The sequence below is a fragment of the Aethalodelphis obliquidens genome, unplaced genomic scaffold, assembly GCF_003676395.1.
Source record: "Aethalodelphis obliquidens isolate GAN/ISIS:26980383/991018 unplaced genomic scaffold, ASM367639v1 scaffold30, whole genome shotgun sequence".
NCBI classification, from domain to species: Eukaryota; Metazoa; Chordata; class Mammalia; order Artiodactyla; family Delphinidae; genus Aethalodelphis; species Aethalodelphis obliquidens.
Window position 1 is genome coordinate 5,260,918 of NW_020837974.1, and position 27,154 is coordinate 5,288,071.

At 50.0% G+C, this 27,154-nt stretch overlaps 1 long non-coding RNA gene across 2 annotated transcripts; it reads right to left on the bottom strand.

Moving 5' to 3' along the window:
• Window positions 1–159: 159 nt before the first annotated feature.
• LOC113630432 (uncharacterized) lies at window positions 160–15,275 on the bottom strand. Of its 2 annotated transcripts, XR_003436966.1 has the most exons (6): window positions 15,184–15,275; window positions 11,643–14,486; window positions 7,725–8,025; window positions 4,765–4,924; window positions 2,287–2,430; window positions 160–511 (listed from the first exon to the last, which is right to left on the bottom strand). It is a non-coding gene; the product is annotated as an uncharacterized LOC113630432 (long non-coding RNA). The 2 variants fall into 2 exon arrangements; XR_003436965.1 differs by lacking the exon at window positions 160–511 and having other exon boundaries at window positions 1,045–2,430.
• Window positions 15,276–27,154: the final 11,879 nt, after the last annotated feature.

Genomic DNA, 27,154 nt, shown 5'->3' on the forward strand with positions numbered 1-27,154 from the left:
GTGGCTTCTCTTGTTGCGGAGCACAGGCTCTAGGTGCACGGACTTCAGTAGTTGTGGCTCTCGGGCTCAGTAGCTGTGGCTTGTGGGCTCTAGAGCGCAGACTCAGTAGTTGTGGCACATGGGCTTAGTTGCTCCGCAGCATGTGGGATCTTCCCGGACCAGGGCTCGAACCCACGCCCCCTGCACTGGCAGGTGGATTCTTAACCACTGCACCACCTGGGAAGTCCCGTGGATTTCTTTTGACTTCTCCTTTGCACCCGTGGAGTGTCTGCCTCATGTGTTCCCACCCGCCAGAGAAGCTGAGACTCCAGGCTGGCTGTTTTAGGTTTGGTTCCTGGTTGAACAGATTGTCCCAGAGGCACCAAACATCTGGACTTCCTCGGCCCCCAGTGTACCCCAGCCAGTGGGGATTGCCGGAGTTGCTGCCGGGGAGGCCTGTGCCCACACCTGCCACATGAGCCATTCATTAGGTTGTGTAACAGACAATCCCAGTTAGGGAAAGAGAAACCACCTGGGTATTTTTAAAAAGAGTGAATTTGTTGGTTACTCTAATGATTAGAGAGTGGAGAAACCAAAGGGTAAAGTGAGGCAACTCATGGATTAGCAATGCAGGAAGCCACAACCATCCCTGGGACTGGAGAGGCCAAGGGAGGAAGTGGTTTTACTGGACCCCGGGATCCGGAGCCATTTGGTGGAAGGGGGAGTCACGGCAAGAACCACGGACCCTCGGGAGCTGGGGCTGCAGAGGGAGCGACTGTGCAGCAGGTGCCAGAGACGTGGAGGAAAAGGAACCATGTGGAGAAGTGGGGGCACAGACCCTGGCTTCTTTCATCCTGCTTTCCAATTTTTAAATATTTGGATAAAATACACATAACATAAAATTTACCACCTTAACCATTTTTTTTTTTTTTTGGCGGTACGCAGGCGTCTCACCGCTGTGGCCTCTCCCGTTGCGGAGCACAGGCTCCGGACGCGCAGGCTCAGCTGTCATGGCTCACGGGCCCAGCCGCTCCGCGGCATGTGGGATCTTCCCGGACCGGGGCACGAACCCGCGTCCCCCGCATCGGCAGGCGGACTCCCAACCACTGCGCCACCAGGGAAGCCCTGTTTGTTTTTTAAATAGCAGCCATCCTCATGGGTGTGAGGGGATATCTCATTGTTGATTTGTATTTTTCTAATGATTAGTGACTTTGAGCATCTTTTCATGCACTAGTGCCTCCTATTAACCAAACTTACCCAGAAGCCAGAGGGCAAGTGAGCTTGGGAAGTGTAGTTTTTTGCATTACGGAGTAAAGCAGGGAAGGCAAGGCCCAGGTGACAGCTGTGGGTGTGTGTGAGGTGGGTGGGTAGAGCAGGTGGCACTGTAAAGCCAGCAAATATCCCAGGTAGTGGAAGCTCACAGAGAACAGTAGTGACATAAGGGACTCAATCTCCAGCACACATCAGTGTCCTGTGGAGGAAACCAGAACCCAGGGAGGGGTAGGGACCTGCTGAGATCTCACAGAGCAGGTGGCAGAGCTGGGGTTTGCACCTGAGTCTGCCTGACTTCCAGATGAAAGCTCTTCCCACTCTGTGCTCCCTGCCATCCGCATGATGCCTGCAAGGATGAGGCTCACCGGTTATGAACGTGCCTTGCATTTTCACACCTCATGGCTTTGCTTGTGCTGTTCCCCCTGCTTGGAATGCTTTTCCCTCCTTGCCCACCTGGCAAACTTGTACTCTCGGCAGCTCAGCTCAAATGCCCACTCCTCTAATCTGACCACCAGGGAGAACAAACCCCAAACCATGAACTATTGGCTCAATCCGTCTAAACAGCACAGAACAGTGACGGGGTCCCTGTCTTCACTCCATGTTGGATGCCTAATGTTTTTCTTTTCCCAGCATGCTGTCCATAGACTTCTGATGACTCCGAATTTCCTCTAGGGGTCTCCCCCCACCGTTTCTTGTGGATTGGGTAGTGATGACACCCCTCATCCCCAAGTTTATTATGCAATCCATCTTCCTGGTCACAGTGACTGGCCCTGAGACTTTAGCTGAGCCCTTGGACAAGAGAGACCGTCTTCCACAGGGCTGGTAAGGCCATGAAGATACCATGGGGACCAGGCCTGCCTGAGAGTGAAGCCAACAGAGGGGAAAGCACAGTCCTGGGCTGCAACAGCAGTGAGTCTTGACAACATTGTTTCTGTGCCTGGATACAGCTATGCCTGAAGCCACCTTTCACCTGTAGACGCTAATAAGTTCCCTCTTTTAGCAAGACCAAGTTGTGTTGGGATTTCAGTCACTTACCACTGGAAGCCATGATTGATGCATGTGCCTTGTGCCCAAGTCCTGGCCTTACATGCCTTGTTGATTCAGAATTCCTTGGCTCGTAGCTCTGTAGGTCTGGTCCCCAGGACAAATGGTCCTTCTGAATATCCTGTAGTATGTGGTCTGCACAGAGAAAAGCAGATCAGAAATCGGTGGGATACCACCTGGGGAGTTTCAAGTCAGGAGGGCACACTTTTCCTGATTCCAGCTCGGTGACTTGCCCAAGGCCCCCAGGTGGTGGGTGGTGGAGCTGGGACCAGCCAGGAAGTCGGGCCCCTTGGCTGCTTTACTCGAATCTGGGTCTCTGGCAAAGGCTCTAGAGGGGTCTCCTTGTTAGGCCAGGATAAGAGACCCGTTCCTCTTCCTGAAACAGCCACAGAGCCGAAAGAGCATTGCTTGGTGAGAGAGCAGAGTGCTGAGGCTTGGAGGCCTCGGTGGCCCTGCCCTTGCTGAGGCAGGCCTGTCCCCTTCCCAGTTGCCCAGGAGGGCCCCTGCAGGGCACATGGTGCCCTGTGCTTCAGGGACAAAGCCGGAAAGAAGCCCCAGCGCCTCGTCAGCTCGGCACCACCCCCCGCCCTCCCCGGGCACTTTACACATTCAAAACCTATTTTAGAAGTAGCAGCTCATCTGATTCTTTTTAATGCACTTCCAGGCAGCACAGATGTGCATCAGGGAAAGAATGTTCCTTGAACCAAAGTGCTTCTGTGGGCCTCATGCTCCTCTCCCTTGGCGCCCACTGCCGGGCCAAGAGCCTCCTATGAACCATGCATTAGTTCTGGTGATGGCTGCACACAGAGGGTGCAGCTCTTGAAAAGGGAGGGGTGTCCATTGTGCACTCAGGAGGCAGGGGTCAGGGAGGTGAAGCTGGCAGTGTCCAGAGCCCTGCCGCCAGGTCACGTGGGGACGGGGCCCTGGCTACTGCCCCTCCCGCGCTGTCATCCATATGTGAGAGACTTTATCCTGAATGGGGGATCTGGCACCTGAACAGTCCCAGATGGACTGGCTTGCAGGGAGGTGCGGTGGGGAGGGGACCGACAGATACAAAACAAAGCGCAGGGCGGGGCGGACTCTCCACAGGTGAGGAAAGGACGAATGACCAGACTGAGAGATGCAGGGCCACACGGCAACTCCCAGATCAGAATGATAGCACGGAGCTCCTTAAAACACACAGAGACATAAATTAAGCCTTGCAAGCGCCTGTCCCGAAAAACGTGTCAGCCAGACAGATGACGGAGGGAAGACGTCTGATGTTTCTGTCGTTTGCAAAAATACATGTTTTTGATTTGGAGGGGGAGGCACCAAAAGCCATGCTTTAACTTTTAAAGGAATTTTCAAAGGTTGTTTTTTTCTTTTCCAAAGCTGAAAAATGTCCCTAGAAGGGAACGTGAGCCATGTGTTATTGAGAGATGTCAGTCTCTCCCTTCAGTGATGTGAAGGAAGCCCAGGGCTACACCAGCCAAGCAGGTATTCCCAACCACGGTGGTCTTCTGGGGGAGGGCCCGGTGCAGGGGGCGCAGAGCTCAGCTCCAACGTCCATTACACACTGAAGGCTCATATGCTGAAACACTCAGGATCTTTCTCTGACTCATGATGTCAACCCACTTCCTGGGCAGTGTCCCTGTGAGTCTGGAAGGCATGGAGCTGCCTGTCTCGGGGCAGCCCCTCATCCCCAGCACCCTACGGATGAGGACTCAGGGGAAACCAGCAGGAGTGGATCCAAGGTCTGTGAGGCCTGAAGCTCAGCCCATTTGAGGGATTCTCTTTGAGAGAAAGGATACATAAATACAATATGGATTTAGGTATGAAAGCAAATGTTGATTTACAGTGAGAAAGGAAATCACCACCAAGTACCGGGAGCCCTGGGAATCTAGGTCTTTTTCTTCTGCAATGCCTTTAGGCAATTTATGAGACATGTTTGCTGAATCCAAGCTGACTTCTCTCCCCACCTAGAACACTCTATGACTGCCAGCATCTTCCAGCTCTTCCAGGGGCCCAAGCAAAGGAGGGGTCCTGACACTCGGGCTTTGTTAGCTTTACCGAAAATCTGCCCCTGGAAAACAAGGCTGACTAGAAAAGTCGTATCTCTGCCTTGGCTGGGTCTGCCTGCAGTGGGACCCAAGATCTGTGAGTAAATGAGAGGCAGGAGGATTTGGAAAGACCCAGGACTCCTGTGCTCCGGGATTTGGGGGCAGTTGCCCAGAGGCAGCCAGGCGTGGGTTTGCAATTTCAGTTGATGGAAACCTGGCCAATTGAATCATATCCTGTTGGGAGAAATATCACATAGCGAGAAGGGGCTGGTAAGCCGGGGCCTGGAGACAGCTGTGGGCAGAGCCGTCCAGCTGGGGCCAGGGAGGAGGCATCCTGGCTCTGGCATCCAGGTTGTCTGCCAAGGCTGATCCGTGGCGTGGGAGAGGGAGCCTCCGGCTGCCTAGAGCCAGAACCCCCGCCCGAGTTTACCTCACTCTCCTGTTCTGGTTCCAGGCTAATCAGGTGAATTTGTGGGCATCACAGTCATTCTCCTGGAGGCCTGCCTGCCGGACAGGAGAGTGCAGATGGTGTGGAAGGAGGTCTTTCCACCAAAGTGGCCAGCCGACGGTTGTCTGGCTCTCCTTAGAGCCTGCCAGAGGGAGAGAGGGTGCTGTCCTGTCAACCTGCACATCTGATAATTGTATTTCTCGGGCAAATCATTAAATTGACATCATGGTTTTTATTTATCACTTTCTTTGAACTTGGTTCATGCCCGCTCACCCCCAAGAGAGATGGAACCATTCACTATGCCCTCAAAATCATGTCTGGTGCAGAGCCAGCGCCATAAATATCACTCGAAGGAATGGAAATTAGATTTTGAGCCTGCAGGAGAAGGCCAAGCCCAGACAGTAATGCATTCCCAAGGAAAATGGTCACCTTGGGAGGGCCAGGCTAGGGGAGCAGCTGGCCTGTCCTGGGCTCTCTCTGATGTCTCACAGTGAGCTGTGGGGTTTTTTTCTTTTTAATTTTTATTGGAGTATAGTTGATTTACAATGTTGTGTTACTTTCTGCTGTACAGCAAAGTGAATCAGTTATACATATACATATATCCACTCTTTTTTAGATTCTTTTCCCATATAGGTAATTACAGAGTATTGAGTAGAGCTCCCTGTGCTATACAGTAGGTCCCTGTTGGTTATCTATTTTATATATGGTAGTGTGTATGAGCCATGGGCTTGAAGTGAAAACTGCCACAGAAACGTGGGTATCCCTTTGTTATGGGCTGAATTGTATACCGAATCCTCCCAATTCATATGTTGAAGTCCTAGCCTCCAGCAACTCAGAATGTGACTCTATTTGCAGATAGGGTCTTTAAAGAGGTAATTACATTAAAATGAGGTTGACAGCCAGCTGGGAACGGAGCTGAAGTTTCTGTACAAGCCCAGCGGAAGGCTCGTCCAGCACGCTCCAGGGCTGCCCCCCCTGCCGGCTTTCCGCTGGCACCACGTTCACTCAGGAAGGCCCTGGTCTTCTCTGCCCTGTTTGTCCCGGCTGTGACTTTCCTCATGCCACCCCTGGAGGCGGCCCCTGATATGTGTTTGGAGAACACACACAGGCTTTCGAATTCTCTACGGATGTGGAGTCAACTACCCTCAGCTTTGGGGAAGAAGCCAAGGGGGCCAACAGCCAATTACAATTCCATTTACACTTTGTGAGTGGAGATCATGCAGATATCAGTGTTGTTTATTCCAAGGAGCCCACGACTGGAGCGCCAGCCCAGCCCGGGCCGGCCCCTCCACGGGAAGCCACGAGTCTGTTTCCAGGCAGGCTTCAAATGAAGCAAAGTCTCCACTAGCTGTGACCACCACTCTGCTGCCCATCACTTCTGAGAAGATTCTGAACTTCTGCCCAGAAGTCTCCATTCTGGAAGACTGCATGTTTGTGGAAGACTAGTGAAATAGGATGTACCCAGCCAAGGAGAAACAGCAGGGCATTGTACACAGATGAGGAGAGGGTCATTTCTTAACCAGGTCCCGTTTAATGTGGGCTCAATAAATGTACATTTGAATTGAAAAAAATATTAAGTCGAGGTCATATGGGTGGGCCCTCACCCAATAGGACTGCGGTCTTTATAAGAAGAAGAGATTAGGACACAGACACACAGAGAAGGAAGACCACGTGAAGACACAGGGAGACGACGGCCATCTACAAGCCATGGAGAGAGGCCTCGGAAGACATCAACCCTGCTGACACCTTGATCTTGGACTTCCAGCCTCCAGAACTGGGAGAAAATAATGGCTGTTATTGAAGCTGCCCAGTCTGTGGACTTTGTTAAGTCATCTTGAGCAAAGTGATACATTCCTCACCCCACCCTGCTGGCCCCTGTGGCGTCCTGTGGATGAGAATGCCTGCACTCTCCTGGGGCTGCTCTCTTCTCTCTACTCCCTGCCCTGGAACTCCATCTCTTGCTCACATGGCTGTGGCAGTCTCCTCCACTCTGCAGCCAGGGTGAGTCTCCTAAAGCCCAAACTGACCACCTTCGTTCCCAGCTTGAAGGCCTCCATGCCTCTCCACTGACCAAAGATAAACCTCAAACTCCTAAACGTGGCCCTCTGAGCCCCCCGCCTCCAGAGCTTCATCTGCCCCCATTCCTACTTCCTACTTTGCTACAAACTGTCTGCACTCTCCCCTCACCACACATTTTTGGGTCTCTGTGACTTAGTTTGTGTATTAATTTGCTAGAGCTGCTGTAACAAAGTACCACAGATGGGATGGCTTAAACAACATACATTTATTGTCTCACAGTTCGGGAGACCAGAAGTCCAAGATCAAGGTGTGGGCTGGGTCAGTTCCTTCCAAGGGCTGTGAGGATCTGTTCTAGGCCTCTCTCCTGGGCTTGTAGATGGCCATCTTCTCCCCATGTACCTTCCCATGGCATCTCCTGGTGTGACTGTCCCTGGGTCCACATTTTCCCCATATAAGGACACAGGTCATATTGGACTAGAGCCCACACTAATGACCTCATCTTAACTAATTACATCTACAAGGACCCTATTTCCACATATAGGCACATTCTGAGGTGCTGGGGGTTAGGACTGCAACATATAAAATTTTGGGGGACACAGTTCAACCCATTACACATGGATATGCTGTTGTCTCCATCTGGTATGTTCTTCCCCTTGTTTCTTTTTCTGGATAACTCAGTCATCCTGGAAGATGTAGTCCCAGCTGGACCCTGCCCCGCCCAGTCCCCTCCCCATCCTCCCCTTACTCCTGACCTGTGCATCCAGGCCCCATTCCCGTGGGCCCCGCCCACCCTGGCCCCGCCTTGACCACGCCCCAGCACCACTCCTCTTGCACCCTTCACCTGCCTGTCCCAGTCTGCACCGAGTGTGGGGTCGCTGCACCCACCTCACACCCCCTCCCTCACTCTCCCCAACCCCAGGTACCTTGGGTCCCCTTCTGCTTTGTCCTTTAATTCTGCTCATCATCTTCCTTCTCCCTCTGCCGTTGTTTGTTTCCAGAATTAATGAGACTGAAATTACTTTTCAGAACTTTTGGGGGATTCGGGGCGTCCCTCCAGGAAGGCAGGAGATGCCTGGGGGAAGCCTGGTGCTCCTGAGTCGTTAAACGATTCTGGGGTCGAGGAGGCTCCCTGCAGGAGTGCTTCTGCAGGATGCAGTCTGCAAACAAGGATTGTTGATGTGCACGTCGCCGGGCCTGGGGCGGGAAGGGGCGAGCTAGCGGCTCCTGACAAGAAGGAGGAATGTTAGTAACAGCAGCGGCTCACCTCTGGGTAATTTACCAGCCTTGTTCATGCCACCGTCTGAGTTGATCCTTATTAACAAATGAAAGGGACTTCCCTGGTTGCCCAGTGGTTAAGAATCCGCCTGCCAATGCAGGGGACACGGGTTCGAGCCCTGGTCTGGTAAGATCCCACATGCCGTGGAGCAACTAAGCCCGTGCGCCACAACTACTGAGCCTGCGCTCTAGAGCCCGCGAGCCACAACTACTGAAGCCCGTGTGCCTAGAGCCCGTGCTCCACAACAAGAGAGGCCACTGCAATGAGAAGCCCGCGCACTGCAACGAAGAGTAGCCCCTGCTCACAGCAACTAGAGAAAGCCCGTGCACAGCAACGAAGACCCAACGCAGCCATAAATAAATAAATAAATAAATAAATAAATGAAACAAAACAACAAAAAACAAATGAAAGGCAAAAAATTCATGCTGGCATTGTTTCTATCCCCATTTTAAAGACTGGGAGACTGAGATCTGCCTCTTTGGAACAAGGAGATGTGACAGGAAAATGGGGAGGAAACCTTGAGCTTGGACAGGGAGTTGGGGTCCTGTTCTGAAACCACAGGAAGGGGAAGCCACAGAGGGAAAGGTGGCTGAGAACCAGCACAGCTGTCTCTGTGCTTAGCATCTAGGCCAAGCTCAGTACCTTGGCTGCGTGAGCCCAGGACCAGCTGCAGGCCTGCATGGGGCCCACCAGACCCCCACGTGGTGAGAGAAACTTCCTTCTACCCCAAACCCTGGGCTGAACTGACCAAAAAAAGGATCTCCCACATTCTCCAGGTTTTCTTTATTTGAAAAGCCGTGTTCAATAACCCCATCAAAGCTGCCAACTGACCAGACCCAGAGACTGGCTGTCTCAAGGAAACAGTAAACTAGATGAAAGATGACTTTCTCCTACTTGGTTGACATGCTTTACGTGTGATCGCTCCTATGACAACAGAAGGTATATAAAAAGGCTCAGTTACGGCTTCTTGGAAATAATAAAATAACTTGGAGGGACTGGTATGCCAAGGAGCCTGCAGATGAATGTCTGGCTGTAAAAGAGGACTAGCCTCATGTTTTGTCAAGTTGCAGCTCAGCTGCCTGGCGGGTGAGGAACGGAAAGAGGGATTATTTTGAGAATGGTTTAGGATGCATCCAGAAGGGTCCAGTTCATTGTATGATCAACATTCAGACTTGAATGAAGGGAGCGAGCATTACAGTTTTCTCGCTTTGAATATCCTTTTGGGAGATAGCAGTTTTAGGACTGAGTATAAAATCTAATAATTATCAGCTACTCCTGTATAGAGAAGAAATCCATGTTCAGACTCTATAGCATGTTGTGCCACCTGGAGGTGAGGGGTCATTACCTCCACATTACAAATGGGAAAACTGAGGCTCTGCAGGCACAGGGACTGTCCAAGGCCTCAGAATAAACAAGAAACAGAACTGGGAATCAACCTAAGCATCGGCTAACTTCCAAGTCTCTGCCCTGTGGTCACACTGTAATATAATGATTTAAAACGGACTGTTCTCTTCCAATTGTACTTTAAAAATATGTAATAGGAAAGCTCCTTTAAGAAGACTTGGAAATAAATGCTTCTGTTACCAAAATAAAATCCATTTTAAAAAAGCCACTCATTAGAACATAATGGGATATATTCATTAAAATTATTGGCTCAACATTAGCTTTCTCTGCCCTTGTTAATTTTAAATATTTTTAAATATGTGGCAAGACAGACCTGAAATTATTTGTTTAATTTATTATGGTAACATCTTAGTGTTTAATGTATTTCCAACACCTTTGTAAAGCAATATCTCACTTTGGTGTCTTTTTTCTCCTTCTTTTTCTTTTCTATCTAAAATTAGAGTTGGCTTAAAAGACATGGAAATGCAGGGCCAGTGTGGAGGTGGGACTCTCCCTTCTAGGAATGTTTTATTCCAGTTCCTTGAGTTAATTTTTTTTCCCCAATTTTATTTGGGTATAATTGAAGTATGTGAAACCCTACATAAAGTGTACTATTTGATCCATTTTGACATATATATTTATATATCCATCACTATACTCAAGATAAACATTTCCATCATGCTCCCCCCCAAGTTTCCTCATGCTCCTTTGTAATTCATCCTTCCCCTTCCTATCCCCAGGCAACCACTGATCAATCTTTCGATTACTCTGCATTTTTTAAGAATTTTATATAAAGAAGACTTGGAAATAAAAGCTTCTGTTACCAAAATAAAATCCATTTAAAAAAAGCCACAGAACTGTTATACAGTATGAAGTTATACAGTATGAATTTTTTTTTCGCTCCATTTAGTGATTTGAGAGTCATTCACACTGTTATATATCAACAGTTTGTTCCTTTTTCTTGCTGAGTAGTATTCCACTGAATGGATATACCACAATTTCTTTATCCATTCACTCATTGATGGACATTTTGATTGTTTCCAGCTTTGGCTATTTTGAACCAAGCTGCTATAGACAGGTGTATGAGACTTTGTGTGGACATAAGATGTCATTTCTCTTGGGTAAACATCTAAGAGTGAAAAGACTGGGTTACATGGCAAGTGTATCCTTAACTTTCTAAGGAAACTGTCAGACTGTAATCCAAGGTGGGTGTACATTGTACATTCCCATCAGCCAGGAATGAGAGTTCCCGTTGATCGACATACCTGTCAATTCTGGCATTGATTTCTTTTTTAACATCTTTATTGGAGTATAATTGCTTTACAATGTTGTGTTAGTTTCTGCTGTATAACAAAGTGAATCAGCTATATGTATACATATATCCCCATATCCCCTCCCTCTTGCATTTCCCTCCTACACTCCCTATCCCACCCCTCTCGGTGGTCACAAAGCACCGAGCTGATCTCCCTGTGCTATGAGGCTGCTTCCCACTAGCTATCTATTTTACATTTGGTAGTGTGTATATGTCAATGAATTCTGGCATTGATTTTAATGTATAGTTTTGGACTGCGCCAGGGAATAAACTATTGGCTTATTTAATGATTGTCTATCTCTAAGTCCCATCAATGTTACCTTCTAAATATCTCTCCTTGCTCACTGCTCCTGCCTTATTAACTCTCTCCTAACTGGCCTTCCCAAGGGTACTTTCTCCCCTTCAACCCAGGCTCCATGTGCCAACCAGTGGGGTCTCTTCACGATGCAAAACTGGGGGCGCCTTTACCCTGTTTAAGACCATGTCACAGTTTCCAAGTAGTGAGAATACATCTCTCCCAGAATACAACTGTAACCCTGTAAGATCTGCCCTGATGGCCTAATCCCATGCCCCAATTCCCAGAATCCAGTCTTCCTTCTATTCTTTTAGTGGTTAGATTCAGCCAGAAAACATGCTTTGTTTGGTTCCTACCTGATGTACGCACATTGTTTTATGATTTTTTTAAAATTTGGAATAATTTGTCAACATTAAACACATAAAAATCCATAAAAACATTAGTGGGTGGGCATTCCCCCTGAGACAGATGTGAGCCAGAGCTGATGGCCGCTCCTTTAAGACAGGGTAGGTACCTGCCCACGCCTCACCATGTGCCCCCGCCCCCTTTCCGTGCACCTGCTCATCTCCACGCACCTTTGCTAAATTCACACCTGTTCCTCTTTCAGATCTGACCTGAGAAGGGGAAGCCTCTGAATCTCCCATCCTACCGCCTCCAGCACAGGGAACCCACACAGGCAGGGAGGTCTCCATATAGCGTGTGTACCAGGGCCACGCCTCCTCTCCTTCCGGCCCTTGACTTCGTGAAATTGGTCTGCTGACCGCTCAAGACTCCTAGGATGTGAACACAAAGCCGCTTCAGTCTCTTGGGAGGCAGGGTAGGGGACTGAGGCCGTTACAGCAGCTCTGCAAACAGGAGGAGAGTTAATATGATGCATGAAATGGGATTTTCAAGTCTGCAGCAAGATACAGATTAGGTCAAGAGAGGTAAGAATTCTGGAAATTACTTCAGCTCCTCCTTTAGTAGATCTGGAAGCAGGCCTGGTGGTCTGAATCCGGGAAATCTGCCCCTTCACGCCCAGTGGCTTTTGCAGGAAGTGGGGTGTGGGCACAGGGAGCTGAGCTGTGTCATTCATACACGCCCCTCCTGGTACTGGAGGTGCACATGGGTGGGGGCATTACACAGGGGCTTCTGTTTCACTTTCTTTTCAGGATCTGGGAAGGGGGGAGGTGGCCTCCCAGGCGGCCCTGCCCCAGCTGGTAGGAAGAGGGAAAGCCCTGAGTCCCCCTCCTCCAAGTGCCCCTTGGGTGGAACCAGAAATACACTCCCTTGAGAAGGATGAGGAAGCTGGACTTCTGCCTTGACCTGGGGTTGGGACCTGTGGGCAGGGATACGTGGGCTGCAGGCCTGACCTCCTGGGCCCTGGTCGGGGATGGGGCACAGCACCCCTCCCAGAGGCGAGAAAGGTCAGGGTCGACTGCAGCTCTGACCAGGCCCCAGGAGAACAGACCTCCTTCACCCCTTCACCCAGTGATGGACCCTCACAAGTGGCAGGTCTGCACACAGACCCTGGGAGCAGGGCCAGCTTTGTGGGTGTGTGGCCTGTGCAGTCCACAGGGCCTGTGCTCAGAAGGGCATGTGCTTGGTTTAATGCTCTGCTGTCACCATCTTGAAATGCGTAGCAGTGTTTGAACCAAGTACCCCACATTTTCCTTTGGCTCTGAGCCCTGAGAATTACGTAGCCAGTTCTTCTTAGCAGACACCGGCCACATGTTCATCCGAGGATGCGATAGGGTCCAGGGCCCCTTTCCCCTGGGGCTACAAGGTCATAAAACTACCCACCGTCCACATTAGCCAGATACCACCTTGAAGGGTTGGGTGGACTTCTGGGGGCCCGAGGGCAGAGAAACCCTGAAGAGACTAGAGAGACTATTTAGATTATGGAAGGATGCCGTGTTTACAAAATTAGACGAAATTTTGTTTTCTTCTTCCCTTCCCCTTCCTCCAGCTACAAGGGGGTCTGGGAGGAAGATCAGATTACCTTATAGAGAATATTTATAGAGGAATAAAGAGGCTACACTTTTCACATCTGCATGCAGTGGGAATCTGTGTGATCCTGCTAAAATGATGTATCTCTGCTTTTCATCCAGCGACACCTTCCTCAGGAGACCCAGCGAGGCGAGACAGTCTGGGAGCCAAGCCTATCACAGGGACCCCGTGTGGTGGAGAAAGCCTGCCCACATTCCCCTAGACACCCTCTTGGACTGCCAACCTCTGAATCCCTTCTTAGCCACTTGGCTTACCTTCCCCCAGCTTCAGTCTTATCGTCTGTAAAATGGGATATAATGGTACCTACCTCACCTGGTTGTCACGACAATGAAGTGAGACAGTGAACAGAACACACCCAGCCCACAGCCCAGCATGTGGCAGGAACTTGGTGGGTGTTAGTCGGACTGTTTTCCAGGAGAGTCAACGTGCTGGATGAACAGATAAGTCCCCCCTCCCCCTTAGACCTGCCTCTCCAACTGGTCACCACTGGCCATGTGTGGCTATTTAATGTTAACTTAAAATTAAATGAGATTAAAAATGCAGTTCTCGATTGCGTGAGCCACATGGCAAGTGCTCAAGAGCCTCGCGTGGCCAGTGGCCACCGTACTGGATGGCGCAGATAGAGAATATCATCCTCCATCATCGCAGAACGTTCAACAGGACAGCACTGCCTTAGGTCAGCGAGCAGAGGCAGGTCCCTAAAAGGAACAGAAATAAATAGGGAGGGCAGGTTTTGATGGGGTGAAGTTTGGGGGCATCACTTGGGTGGGAACCAGCTGTGGGGCGACAGGAGGGGATCTGAGAACACACAGCGCTTCCCAGGCCACCTGTGGGAATCCAGGACGCTGGCTTCATCCTCCACCCTCCCCAGACAGTCCACGGATGAGGCAGTCAGTGGGGTCACTTATGAGCCAGGGGACATGTTGGGTGCCTTCCCTGGCCCCGGGGAGACCTTGGAGGTGGCGCCTTGAATTTCCTTGGCAGTACAGCGAGAACAGGCAGTCACGCTGAGTCCTCATTTGTCCTCCCTAAGTGCTAAGTGATCCGTGATACACTGAGGCCCCGACTGTTTCTGAAGGGCTCTTTTAAGAGATCGCCAATAAAGTTCTAAAAGGATCGTGCCTGTTTGGGGGAAGATAATGCCAGAGCTGTGCCAGGAGTTTGTCAGAAGAGATTCCAGCCGGGTGAGTATTCAAGGAAGGAGATGAAGTTAGCACTGGGAGACAATGAATTAGATGGCTGGATGTGTCACTGTGATAATGATGAATAATAAATGACCCAGGAGCTTCTGTAACTCACAGAGCAGGAGAGGAGATTAGGGAGGGAAATTTATGGCCTTGTAGTGTGGGGGAGGGGGGTGGGGGGGGGGGAAAGAGAATGCCTCAGACGTGCCCTGGTCTTTTGAAGAGAAACCTTCTCGAAGACATACTCTGAAAACAAAAGAAAAAAGCCTCTTGTCAAAAGTGTCCAAATTTCCTCGAGATAAAGGATCTCTGGCTGTTACAGACGATCTCTCCATCTAGCCCCATCCTTCTGCGATCCCTCTCCCCACCTCCCACCAGCTCCTGCCAGCCAGAATTAGGGCAGCAGTGGGGACAGGCCACTGCCCCACCCTTCTCTGCAAATGGGCCATGGCCAGGGTGAGAAGAGCCACCAGCTGGAAAAGGACATTGGGAAATGGGTTTCAAGAGTTTCACAAGTGCAGGGAGGCTGCTATTTTTATTAGGGTCCAGGGGTTGCCTTCTTAATATCCATTCAGAGCAACCACTGGAAAGACAGGAGTCAGAAATAAAATGGGCCTCAGGTCTGTGGATCGATGTCGATCTTTAATCATTTATTCATGGTCTTCAGGGGAGCTTCAGCACAGCCTGTGTGGGAAGGCACTGAAGGGGGGACCTGCAACCCCGCCCTCCCTCCCAGGCTCTTCTTGCCAGCTTGCAAATGTGCATAAGCATCTCCCAGCTTACACAACCCTGCCTTGACCTCCCCTCTCCTCCCAGCTCGGCCCTGTTTCTGGGCTCCCTGTCAGAGCACAGACTCTCGATCAGCTCCCTGCCCTCGCTGAATCCATCCCTCTCCGCGCCCGCCGTCTGCTGCCCCTGCCGAAATCACTCACGACAAAGTCACCTCCGAGCTCTGGGTGTCCAGAATGAACGGGCATTTCCGGTCACCTCGCTGTGCCCTTGGCAGCGTCCAGCATGCTTGGCCGTTACCTCCTTTCTGAAAAGCCTTTTCTTTGCTTTCTTGGCTTCTGTGACCTCGCTGTCCCGTGGGTCTGTGACCTGTGCCGGGTCTTAAATGATAAAGCTGACTGAGTGACAACAGGGTGAGGATAATGCCATTAAAAGGAAGTTTATTGTTACTCACATTTCCCCTGGAACAGAGGCACACATCCATGCAGGGCCCGGTGGGAAAGCACCAGAGTCAGGAGGCAGAAGCAAGAGGAAGGGGAAAGCACAGGCCACATCCTTTATTGCGATCCTCGGGGGAAAGGCAGGGCCGGGGAACAGCCTAGGATTGGCTAGTTTGAATAATGGTGGCAGGGTCTGAGCTACAAGGTGGTCTCTAGACGTCTGGTGATTTAGGGCAGAGGAAGTACTGGGTTGGTGGGTGAGAGTTAGATAAAGGAGATGGTTGGGGGTCTGGACTTGGGATTGTTAGAAGGTTTGTAATATGATTTTCGCATGCCCGTGAAAGCTAGGCCACAGGGGTGGTGTAAACAATTTGACTATTAGTTTGGCCCCATGATTAAGAGATGACAAATAGACACATGCAGAATCTAAGAAAACTCAGGACAGTTTGCACCAACCTTTTGGCAGCGTTTAATAGGCCTTGGTGGAAGTATATTCATCACGGAAATTGACAGATGCTACGCATCAGGGCTCCCCTATACCAGAGAGCCGGTTGTTAAACATTTACCAGCACACCACTGCCATGGTTCATCTGCTCTGTGGCCTAAGCCAACGTGGGAGGAGAGGCTGGGGTATTTATCACCCTGCCACCCCGCCTGGCTGTGCCTCTGGCATTCTCCTCCTGCCTGGCAGTGCCCCTACAGCTCCCTGCCCTCTGGGCTCCCATCACTTGGTCCCTCTGCCCTGAGCTCGTAACAGCTTCCCACTGTTGCTAGAGCCTGGGTGCCTCACCCCCCAGTAACTCAGCCTCCTGGTTAGACTCTCTCAGCCAGGCCATTTGTGCATTGTAATTCTCACCAGGCTCCCAAGTTAACTAGGCTGCCAGATGCAGATTTTGCTGGGCAGAGCCTGCCCAGATCCCCTGGGATATACTTCTCAGTGGACTCCAGCCTGAGAGCCAGCTGACAGCATCTGCACTTCCCTGTCTGCCTGAAGGCTTTCCTTGAAGCTGCTCATAGCTGGGCATTATCGCCTCCTGAGGGTCACCCTCACCCAGCGACTGCCAGGAGTTAGAGGGTAAATGCCTGAGCTTCCCCTGTCCTCTCAGGTGGGTGACTCTGGCCTGTGCCACATTCCAGAGAGTTCTTCAGTAGGTCAACCTCCATTGCCCACAGGGGCAACTGGCTTGACAGCAAACACCACAGACTAAGTGGCTTAAGCAACAGAAATTTATGTACTCACAGTTCTGGAGTCTGGGAGTCTGAGATCAAGTTGTCAGCAGGGTTGGTGTCTGGTGAGGCCTCTCTTTCTGGCTTGCAGACAGCTGCCTTCTCACTGTGTCCTCACATGGCCTCTTCTCTGTGCTAAGGGTGCTGTTGGGGGGGGAGAGTTATTGTAAGTGTACTAGGGAAGAACAAATCTGAGTCCACATTGGATCTGTTTCTTTTTACTTTAACCTTTTGCTACCAGTTACCTATAGCCTGAAATATACATTCTCAAGGTATAGCACTTTTCCATTCATACAGAGACAAAAAGTTGCAGAACAGAGAATAACACTTGTCTTGTTGGAGGTTTACAGGAACACTGTGACCTGACCTCCCTGGACAGCTGCAAGAACAAAGGATTCTGGCACCAAGAAGTGTGCAACAACCAGCCACACCCACTCTCCTTTTAGCATAAAAGAAGCCTGAATTCTAAATCGGGTAAATGGTTCTTTGGGACACTAGTCCATCATCTTCTTGGCCTGCGGGTTTTCTGTGTAAAGCTGCTATTCTTTGCCCCCAAAACTAGTCTCTTGATTTATTGGTCTGTCGTGTGGTGAGCAATGAGCTTGGACTCCATAACATAAAGACACCAATCCTATAAGATTAGGGCCTCACCTTATGACCTCACTTAACATTAATTACCTCCCTAAAGGCCCTGTCTCCAAACACAGTCACATTGGGGGTTAGGGCTTCCACATATGAATTTTGAGGGGGACACAATTCAGTCCAAAACACCTGCCTTGCCTCACTCCCACCCACTGGGTGGGTGCTTCCTGAGGTCTGGGGTCACCTCATCTCAGGTCTGCTCTAAGACACTACTGTATGTCCCAGTCCTTCTCAGACTGTCCTCTCTAGACCACAGGCTCTCTAACCAAAGACGGCACCATCACTCTTAGTAAAGGTGACAGGCCAGTGTGGTGAGTCCCAGCTCCCACCAAGGACTCCCAGCCTGGGGCTGGTCTCTGCCCTCCTGGCTCCCAGCCCAGGCCCCGTGCTGCTTTCCTGGCCTCTTTGTTGACCCCATAGGGGATCTGGATGGTTCCAGCTAGCTTGCACCTTCCAGGGCGGGGGGAAGCCATCTTCGGGGCCAGTCATGGGGCTCCCGAATCCCAAATCCCAGAGGCAGCCGATGTGGAGGGCCAGGGAGGCCCTTCTGCTGTCCAATCCTGGAGGGCGGAGGTCTGTGCTGGGGCTGGGACAAAGCCTGCCCCGACGACCCCTCTCAGGCTCTGGCCTGGGCCAGCCCTGCCGGGGATGAGAAAGGAGGGTGTCCCCTCCTTCAGGGTTCCGGGATCCTGGAAGGGAGAGAGGCCTCTCAGAGCAGGCAGTGTGGCTCATCCATTATTCATGTAGCCCTGGGCTGCCCTCTCTAGAGCAGTTCCACTTGGATGTGAATTCCAGTCTGGTTTCAGAGTAGCAGGGACCCAGTGCTGTGGCTGCCGGCCCTAGAAGGGGAGTAAAATGTTCCTACCGGATCCAAAAGGGCCTGGGTATTTGGATCCTGGAGCCTCAACCTGCAATGCATCTATGGCCTGTTTTAGTTTGGACAGCTACTCACAGAAGACTCCTTTTTGCCATCCATCCTGATAGTTGGGGAGGGAGGCACGTTTCAGTAAGTGCCTGCAAGTCTCTCCCTCTATCCAAAGGCCCCGTGGCTTGCCTGGTCCAGGTCACCACTCTGCGTTTGGGTGTTGAAGGCTGAGGTTAAAATGTTAGGCTGGGGCTTCCCTGGTGGCGCAGTGGTTAAGAATCTGCCTGCCAATGCAGGGGACATGGGTTCAAGCCCTGGTCTGGGAAGATCCCACATGCCGTGGAGCAACTAAGCCTGTGCTCCACAACTACCGAGCCTGTACTCTAGAGCCCATGAGCCACAACTACTGAAGCCCGCGTGCCACAACTACTGAAGCCCGCATGCCACAACTACTGAAGCCCGCATGCCTAGAGCCTGTGCTCTGCAACAAGAGAAGCCACCGCAATGAGAAGCCCTCACACCGCAACGAAGAGTAGCCCCCACTCTCTGCAACTAGAGAAAGCCCATGTGGAGCAACGAAGACCCAACGCAGCCAAAAACTAAAATAGATAAATTAAATAAATCTAAAAAATAAAAAATAAATGTTAGGCTGTAGTTTGTACACAGTAGAGGAAGGGGCCAGGGCTGAGTGCTGCATGTCGGTCACCAGCCACCAGCCACATGTGGCTATTTATATTAAGATTAAAGTTAAAATTCAGTCCCTCAGTCAAATTAGCCACATTCAAGTCCTCAACAGCCTCAGTATCGAGTAGCACAGATACAGAACACTTCCATCATCATAGAAAGTTCTCTTGGCCAGTGCTGGCTTAGTGAACTCAGCCCTGGTTGGCCCTATGGGTGAGTACGTGTGGTTCTCAGCTCTCACGGAACAGAAAGTGTCCCCTGAATGCTTATTAATCACGTAGCTTCCTGGAGAGCAGCTGCTAGCCCAGCTCCCAGTGCCTGTGGCCTCCTTCCCTCCACCCTCTCCCATCTTCTTCTCTGCTCCTGGCCCTTGGTTGGCCCTTCCTAGGTGCCTAGGGTGAGGCTGGCCCATGGATGGATCTTCCTGCCACTGTCGACTCCTACCAGGGTGGGGGCCTGGGAGTGGACGTGGGTGTTCTGTGTGGCCGCCCCTCTGCACAGCCTGCGTGGTTCTGGGGGTGCTGCTGCTCTGGGACTGTGCCCAGAGTGGGACCCGTGTGCCCTGGGGAATTGCCAGGGGGTCTGCAGGGGTCTGATCATTATGGACTTCATTGTGTCCCAACTCCCCAGATTCATTTGTTGAAGTCCTAACCCCTAATACTTCAGAATATGACTATTTGGAGATATAATCTAAAACTGGGGTTCCCAACTCCCGGGCTGTGGACTGGTATCGGTCCACGGCCTGTTCGGAACCGGGCTGCACAGTGGGAGGTGAGCGGCGGGCGAGTGAGCGAAGCTTCACCTGCTGCTCCCCGTTGCTCGCATTATGGCCTGAACCACCCCCCACCCACGCCTGTCTGTGGAAAAACTGTCTTCTACGAAACGGGTCCCTGGTGCCAAAAAGGTTGGGGACTGCTAGTCTAAAAAAAAATATATATATATATATATATATATATATATATATATAATATTACATTATATGTTATATATTATAATTATATATTATTATAATATAATATTATATATATTATATTATATATTATATATATATATTACTATCTACAGCCCACCCCCAGAGCTCCTGAGTCCACAGGTCTGCAGTGGGTCCCGAAATATATATTTTTTAAAACTCGCAAGATAATTTTTTTCACTTTTTGAGTTAATTTGAAACTTACAGAAAAGCTGCAAAAATAGAACAGACAGTTCCCATATACCCCTTACCCAGCACCCCTTACAGTTACCACCTTACCTATCATACAGTGATGGAACTCGAGGATTAACATGGCCACAATACCAATAGCTGAATTACAGACTCTATTTGCATCCCCCGTTTAATATTCTTTTTCTGTCCCAGGATCCTACCCAGAACACATTGCATTTCATTGTTATTTCTCTTTATTCTCTTCCTATCTGAACTCCCGAGGTGATTCTGACACAGTGATTCAGGGACGTCACCCTGGGAGACACTGGTCCATGGATTTATCCTAGGAGATAGCAAGATGTTGAGGAACTGGGACCCAGGATGCTGATGGAGGGGAGAGATTGGGGAGATCCAGGAGAGGCGGTGCTTCAGGGGACCAGGCCTCAATGTTGCGCGTGCATGTCTGTGTGCACATGAGTGTGTGCAGACACACGCACGTGTGTCCACGTGCATGTCCATATGTCTGCATGTGCCTGTGTGTGCAAGTGTATGAGTGCAGCTGCATGTCTGTGTGCCTGCGTGTTTGTAGGCATCTTTGTGTGCACGTGTGTGTGTTTCCATATGTGTAGGCACACATGTGCGTGTGCATGTGTGTATATAGTTGGGCGGTGAAGGGCAGGGAGACCAGTGGATCTTGAGGCCTGTAGGGCGGCTGCCAATGCAGGGGAAGCCCCCCGAGAAAATCCAAAAGTCTCTTCACTACCAAATAAATATTTAATGTAATAACAAAAGACTAATGTCAAAGATTTTTAAAAACAAAGTGAAACTAAAATATTATACATCATGAAAAGCCGGGGAGGCACATGAGGATGTATAAGGTGCGTTACACATCCTACAGCTTGATGATCCAGGGCAGGCTTTCGTGGTCCTGGAGATAGATGCTAATTAACTTCAGGCTTATTAGATTAAGTATCAATGTTAAAAATGTAAGAGCTACTGCTAAAATACGAGAAAAAGAATGTATACCTTCTAAAACAGTCGAGGGGAGAAAAGGGCAACATTTACCGAGAGCTCGCTGTGTGCTGGCGCTGCTCTGGGTGACTTCTCCCCACGGTCTTCTGCGTTAGGTTTATTTTTTTGTCCATTTCACAGGCGGGAAAGCGGAGGCACCGAGAGGTCAGAGAGCCTACACTGGGTCACCAGCTCCAAGAGGCAGAGCCAGGATGGGGTCCAGGCAGTTTGGCCCAGTGACCTCGAGCTCATCATCACTCTGAGAAAGAAGAAAGAAGCAAAGGAAAAGTATGGGAAACAGAAGCATGTACAGGGCAGATGTTCTAGATTCTAGACCCAGTCTACATGCTGAAGGGAAGGAAGCTGGGGCTCCGAGGCTGCACCGCCAAGGTCACGTCAGGGGAGAGGGTGGACAGCGTGGGGGGCCCAGTGTAGCCTCCCAGCCTGTCGCCCCACACAACCCTTCACCCTGAGTGGGCAAGTATCCCTGACAGCAGCAAAGAAGTAAAAATACAGGACTGCCTGTGTCCTTAATAATAGAAGAGGTGAGTCACTGTAATCAAACTGGAGACCACCCAGGACTCGAATCGCGGACAAATCATAGAAAGAACAGCAGCTTTCAGATGCGCCGGGAAGCTGAGCCCAGAGCTGGACCTGGGAGATGGGGGTTAAGGGTCTCATTTTGGGGAGCAGGATTTTTAAGGTCCCTGCTCCATCACAGGTCACCCAGTCAGCCACTCGGGGCACGTCATTTCTGAGATTCATTTAAGCAATATTTGTTTCTCTACCACGTTAAACAAATCTAAACCTTTTTTTTGACGGTAAGTCATAGAGGGACATTAAGTGCAGAAACGATATTTGTTTGTCTCACAAACAAGCATGCTTCCTGTTTCACCATGAGACCATCTAGGTATGTGTAGGCATGTATTCCATTGTTTTCTGACGGCAGAAGTAATATATGTTCATTCTCTAAGCTTGGAAAATACAGAAAAGGACAAGAAGGAAATTGAAAGTCACCCATAATTTGGAGACTACAACTGTCAGCACTTCTATGTATATAAACATGTTTTTAAAACATGAGAATATGCAATTTAACGTATATAGTATATTATAGCGTGTGTTTACAGATACATACACACGTGGAAAACATTAAAGAAAAGGAATGATTAACACAAATTGAGGATAGTGATTAATGGGGGGCGTGAGGGCTGGGATGGGGAGGGGCACGCAGGAGACTCACATGAATGGGCCATATCTTTATTTTAAGCTGGGTGGTGGGTACTTGGGTGTGTACTGTTCCTTAAACTATGTTTAAAGATGATACATACTTTTTGGCCTATGATATCGTTTACAATTAAACCACGTTGTTTTTAATGGCATTCCTCCCCACTTGTTTATTTGACAAAACACTTGGTGAGCACCTCCTGTACTCCAGGTGTTGTCATCCACTGGGGATCAACACATAAAGATCTCTTCCCTGGGAGCGTGTGTTTGAGCGGAAGAGAGAGACAACAGAGATCAGGAGGGCCAGAGGGCAGTTTGTAATTTTTACAGAATGGTCAGGGGATGCTCACTGAGAAGGTGAAGATGGAGCAGAGACTTGGAGGAGGTGAGGGAGGGCGACACTTAGGTCTCTAGGGAAAGACCCTTCCAGGAATCGAGAACAGCCAGTGCAAAGGCCCGGGGGTGGGAGAGTGCTGGGGGGAATTCTCGAACCAGAAGGAGCCCCTGTTTTGCAGCAGCATGGGGGCGGGGGATGGAGGAGGATGAGAAGGAAAAAGAAAAGTAATCAGAGGCCAGACTGGGGAGGGATTGGTCAGCATTACAAGGACTTGGCTTTTCTCCCAGGGAAATGGGCGCCACTGGAGGATTTTGAGCAGAGAGCTGGCGTGAGCTGGCATGATTTCACAGGGTCACTGTGGCTGCTGTTGAGAATGGATTTTGGGAGGCAGAAAAAGGGAGACCACTTAGGAGGCTTGTACAGTATCCAAGGAGAGATGGGAATGATTCAGACAGGGGTGGTGAGACATGGTCAGATTCTGGGTCTTTTCTGAAGACGGATCCCACGGGACTTCCTGTTGGATTAGGCGTGTCAGAGGAAGAGGAATCAACGCCACTGCCAGGATATTTGATCTGAACAACGAGGAGGCTGGAGTGGCGATCTTCCCCCAGATGAGGAAGCCTGCGTGAGGGGCAGAGGGAGGCAAAAGGAGAACCACGGGGAGTGTGGAGGGTCCTGGAGGCCGAGGGGAGGGGTACCAAGAAAAAGGATGCTGTCAACGGGTCAGATGAGCTGCAGATGGAGAATCAACATCGGATTCAGCAACTTGGGGCCATTGGCAACCTTGACAACTCCAGTTCTGGTGAATGTCACAGGTTGAACAGTGACCCCCCCAAAATATAGTCCCTAGTACCTGTTAACGTGACCTCATTTGGAAAGGGGTCTTTGCAGACGGAATTAAGGTAAAGATCTTGAGATGAGATTACCCTGGATTTAGCGTGGACCCTAAATCCAATGATGCGTATCTTACGTGATGCAGAAAATGAGAAGACACACAGGGAAGAGGGCCACGTGACAACAGAGGCAGAGACTGGAGTGACGTGGGGTCGCCCAGGGTTGCTGGAAGCAACCAGAAGAGGGAAGAGGGACCTGGACCAGATTCTCCCTCAGAGCTTCCGGGAGGAATGAACAGTGCTGACACCTTGATTCCGGATTTCTGGCCTTCCTGAGCTGAAGTTCTTTTAAGTGCCCTAGTTTGTGCTGCTTTGTCACGGTCGCCCCAGGAAGTTGATACAGCGGAGGAGTCGGGGTGTACGCCTGGCTGGTTTAAGAGAAGGCGGGCGGAGAGGAACGGGGGTGGGGGCTAGGGAGGGAAACGGGGTCAAGACGAGGTCTGGGTGTTGTGGATGCTGACAGGTAGGGGTTTAGGGAGGGACGTTCCCTCCTGGCTGCTTTGATTTGCCTGAAACACAGAGTGACCATTTTCCATGTCTTCAAATTTTATATCATTTTGGAGTTTTTAATATAAACTGATGGATTATTGAAGACCATTCCATTATTCATCTGGTGAGACATGCTTAACTTTTGATAGCAAGCATCATTTCCCACCATTCCTTTGAAGTGCCCGGGGCGTCCTGACACCACCCACACACCCTCCTCTCCAGAGCCGGGGAGGAGCTCTCGGCCTGTGGGCTCTGAATGCGGTGTGGACAGGGCCTGGGCCTGGAATCCAATCAATTTCTGGGGCGATGGAAGATTACAGCTGTCGGGGTCTCAAACAGCCAGCTCTGTCTTGCAATGGCCTCACGTACTCGTTTAAAATTCCAGAATTTAATCATCACGCTTGGCATAAAAATAAGAGGGGTGGGTGGCAGGATAGGAAAATACGGATGGAAATGCACAGGACCACAGGCCCTACCTTGAGGTGGGAAGTACATTTATGCCCCCGGCTGAGCAGAGTGGATTCTGGCCGTGAAACCGATTGCTTTGTGCAGCTGGGCACCCAAGCGCCAGCCGGCCTATTGCTTCATCCATGTAGGTGCAGCCAGGGACATGGGAGGGACATGTCCTGCCAGGGTGGCAAAGCCGGCCCTTCTGAGAGATGACACAGAACTCCCAACAGGGCCTGTAAACGAGGCCATGAATCCTTGCCAGGGTGACATCTGTCCTGGTTCTCTCTGGCCCACGCGAGGGTTTCTTCAAGGCAGTTTTGACTATGCACACACATATTGCTTGCAGCACCAATCCTTCACCCGCGGGAAAGCCGGAGCGTCCTTGTGTCGGTTCATTTACTCAAGCCTTCATTCATTAAAGGCATTACTGAATGCCTGTCATGCGTGGGGCACCCTGCTTAGCGTCAAATAAAACAACCAATTCCCAAATACTTTTCTGCCCAAGGCCAGGTGATCCAGGTAATGGACTGGAGGGTTTATAGAGTCTCCGTGGATTAGAAGTCCTTGTGCAGAGTAACACATTTGGATGGGTTTAGCCCCAGCTGAAATAAGCTTTAAATGTGGCTTCCTGTGAATAATACAGCGAACCATTCATCAATTCTGCACACCTCCGGGGCCACTTCTGGGGGTGCTGCTGGGTCTTCAAAATGTTTCCTCTCCTGAGGAAGACTGCTTGCTCCGGGACCCTGGTTTTGATTAGTGTTGCAAGTGTCTTCTTCCTCAGAGCCAGGCAGTGTCTGAGACTTTAACCTCATCATCCCTCTGTGTTTCTGTATTGCCGCCCTGCCAGTGAATAACTGCATCAGGTTCCACGTCCTAACCTTCCTGCTCTCATCTCCCACTCCTCTCCTGGCTTCTTCCTAATGAGAGGTCTGTCTGCCTGGCAGGCGAGGAAGCCAGCCCAGCTCTGCATTACCGGTGTGGGCTTTTCATTTTTATTTATAGGGCGTGCTGTCTGGGGTGAGCCAAGTGCCGGATCTTCCAGGGTATCACGGAGGAACCATCCCCACACATTGAAAAAGTCTTATACCTGTCTGAACAAGAGGTTGCCAAGGGGAAATTTATCCAACTAGTTGTTTTTTTTTGTTTTTTGTTTTGTTTTTTGTTTTTTTATTATGATGAGAGAAAAAGTGTCCTGGCTGATAGCTGAATGAGCATGCTGTAACACGGCCACAAGAACAGAGTTTGCAAAGAGGCTTCTACGTGTTCGCAGGGATGGCTCCGTGGAGAAACTCTGTCCTTTTCCACCGCCCCACAATTTTTCCTATGATTTACTTTGGTGCTAATGTCGTGTGTTCCGTGGCTATTTCTATATCCTATTCACAGTTATAGCTGGTTCCAGTGGAGGGGCTGATAATACAGAAATGGCAGAAAAAATGTTATTATCTTCCAATACCTTCTTGTCTTTTTAGACCTAGGCTAAGTAGAACTGGATTTCTACTCTCCCCAACTTACCCTCATTTCAGGCTGTGTGAAAAGATGAGAGGGGCTGGGATTATGGCAACCCGCCTCGGTTTCTGTCGGGAGGCTGGGCCTCTGGGCAGGGAAGTGTTGACCAGAGAACAGTGCAGTGGGAGGTGCCATCATTCGTACAAAAGCCACGTGGCTTCCAGTCACTTTCAGCCAAACATCTTTTTTATTAATATTAAATGAAAGTGCTTTTGGCTGTTAAGAAAACAGCTCTATAAAATGTGTAAGTATAATGATCACATCCTCAGTACAGTTGATAAGATCTCCTGTATGGAAAACCGGCGCTTTTATCCTTGCTTTTTATCATTTGCGAGTGTGACAGGTAATGAGAACATCGATCTACATGGATTAATAAAAATAAAATTTACTGCATTTTCCTGATACTAATATCATCTTGGATTGCATGACACCCCTTTTCTCTGTGATTAATTCAGGCTTTTGAGAAAGCTTTGCTGTATTCACCTAAGATAGTAGTTCAACAGGGTCTAATTGCTGGGGCCTGGTGGCAGAAATTGGTACCAGTTCGTCGACTGGCAAGGGCAGAAGGGACCAGCAGGAGACTGCTGGTCTTCAGGCATCGTTCAGCTTCCTGGCGTGTGGCTGAAGATCTTACTTGAGCTGAGGGCACAGGCATTTTGGAGGTCCTGCAAATGCCTGCCATGCATTGAGAGTGCAAACTTTGGAGGGAATGAGGGCAAGTAAATAGGGTGACGTACATCCTCATTAAGACAGGTGTTCGTGGGAACTAGAAAATGGTCTTCCTCTGTGTGTGTAACTTCTCAAGGCCAGCAAAGAGGATAGATCATAAGAGATGGTCGATGTGGCATTTTCTCCACCAGGAATGTCTATTAGCCAACAGATCTGCACATTTATGGTACAAATAGTAACTGACACTCATAATTAGGACCCTCAGACAACAGAAATTCTTGGCGAGACTTTGTTTACTGGAACCTGATTAAATTATGGTCACTGAGGTTTTAGTGCGAAATGCATTTGATTGTTTTATAAGTCTTTTGAGAAAGGGAGATCCGTGTAAGGTACAGATGTGATGCTCCATTAACCAGGATATCTGATTGAGACAGAAGGTCTCATCTGCCAGCCTTGCTGAGGAGTGGAGTTGACTGAAATGTGCCTCTAAAATGTTGAAAGGGTAGTTCAGTGAGTGCAGCTTCCCTTATGGTGGTGACGGTGGGAGATGGAGAGGCCAGGCTGGGGCTGCCGTGAGCTGGCCACGGGGGGAGGGGCAGAACCC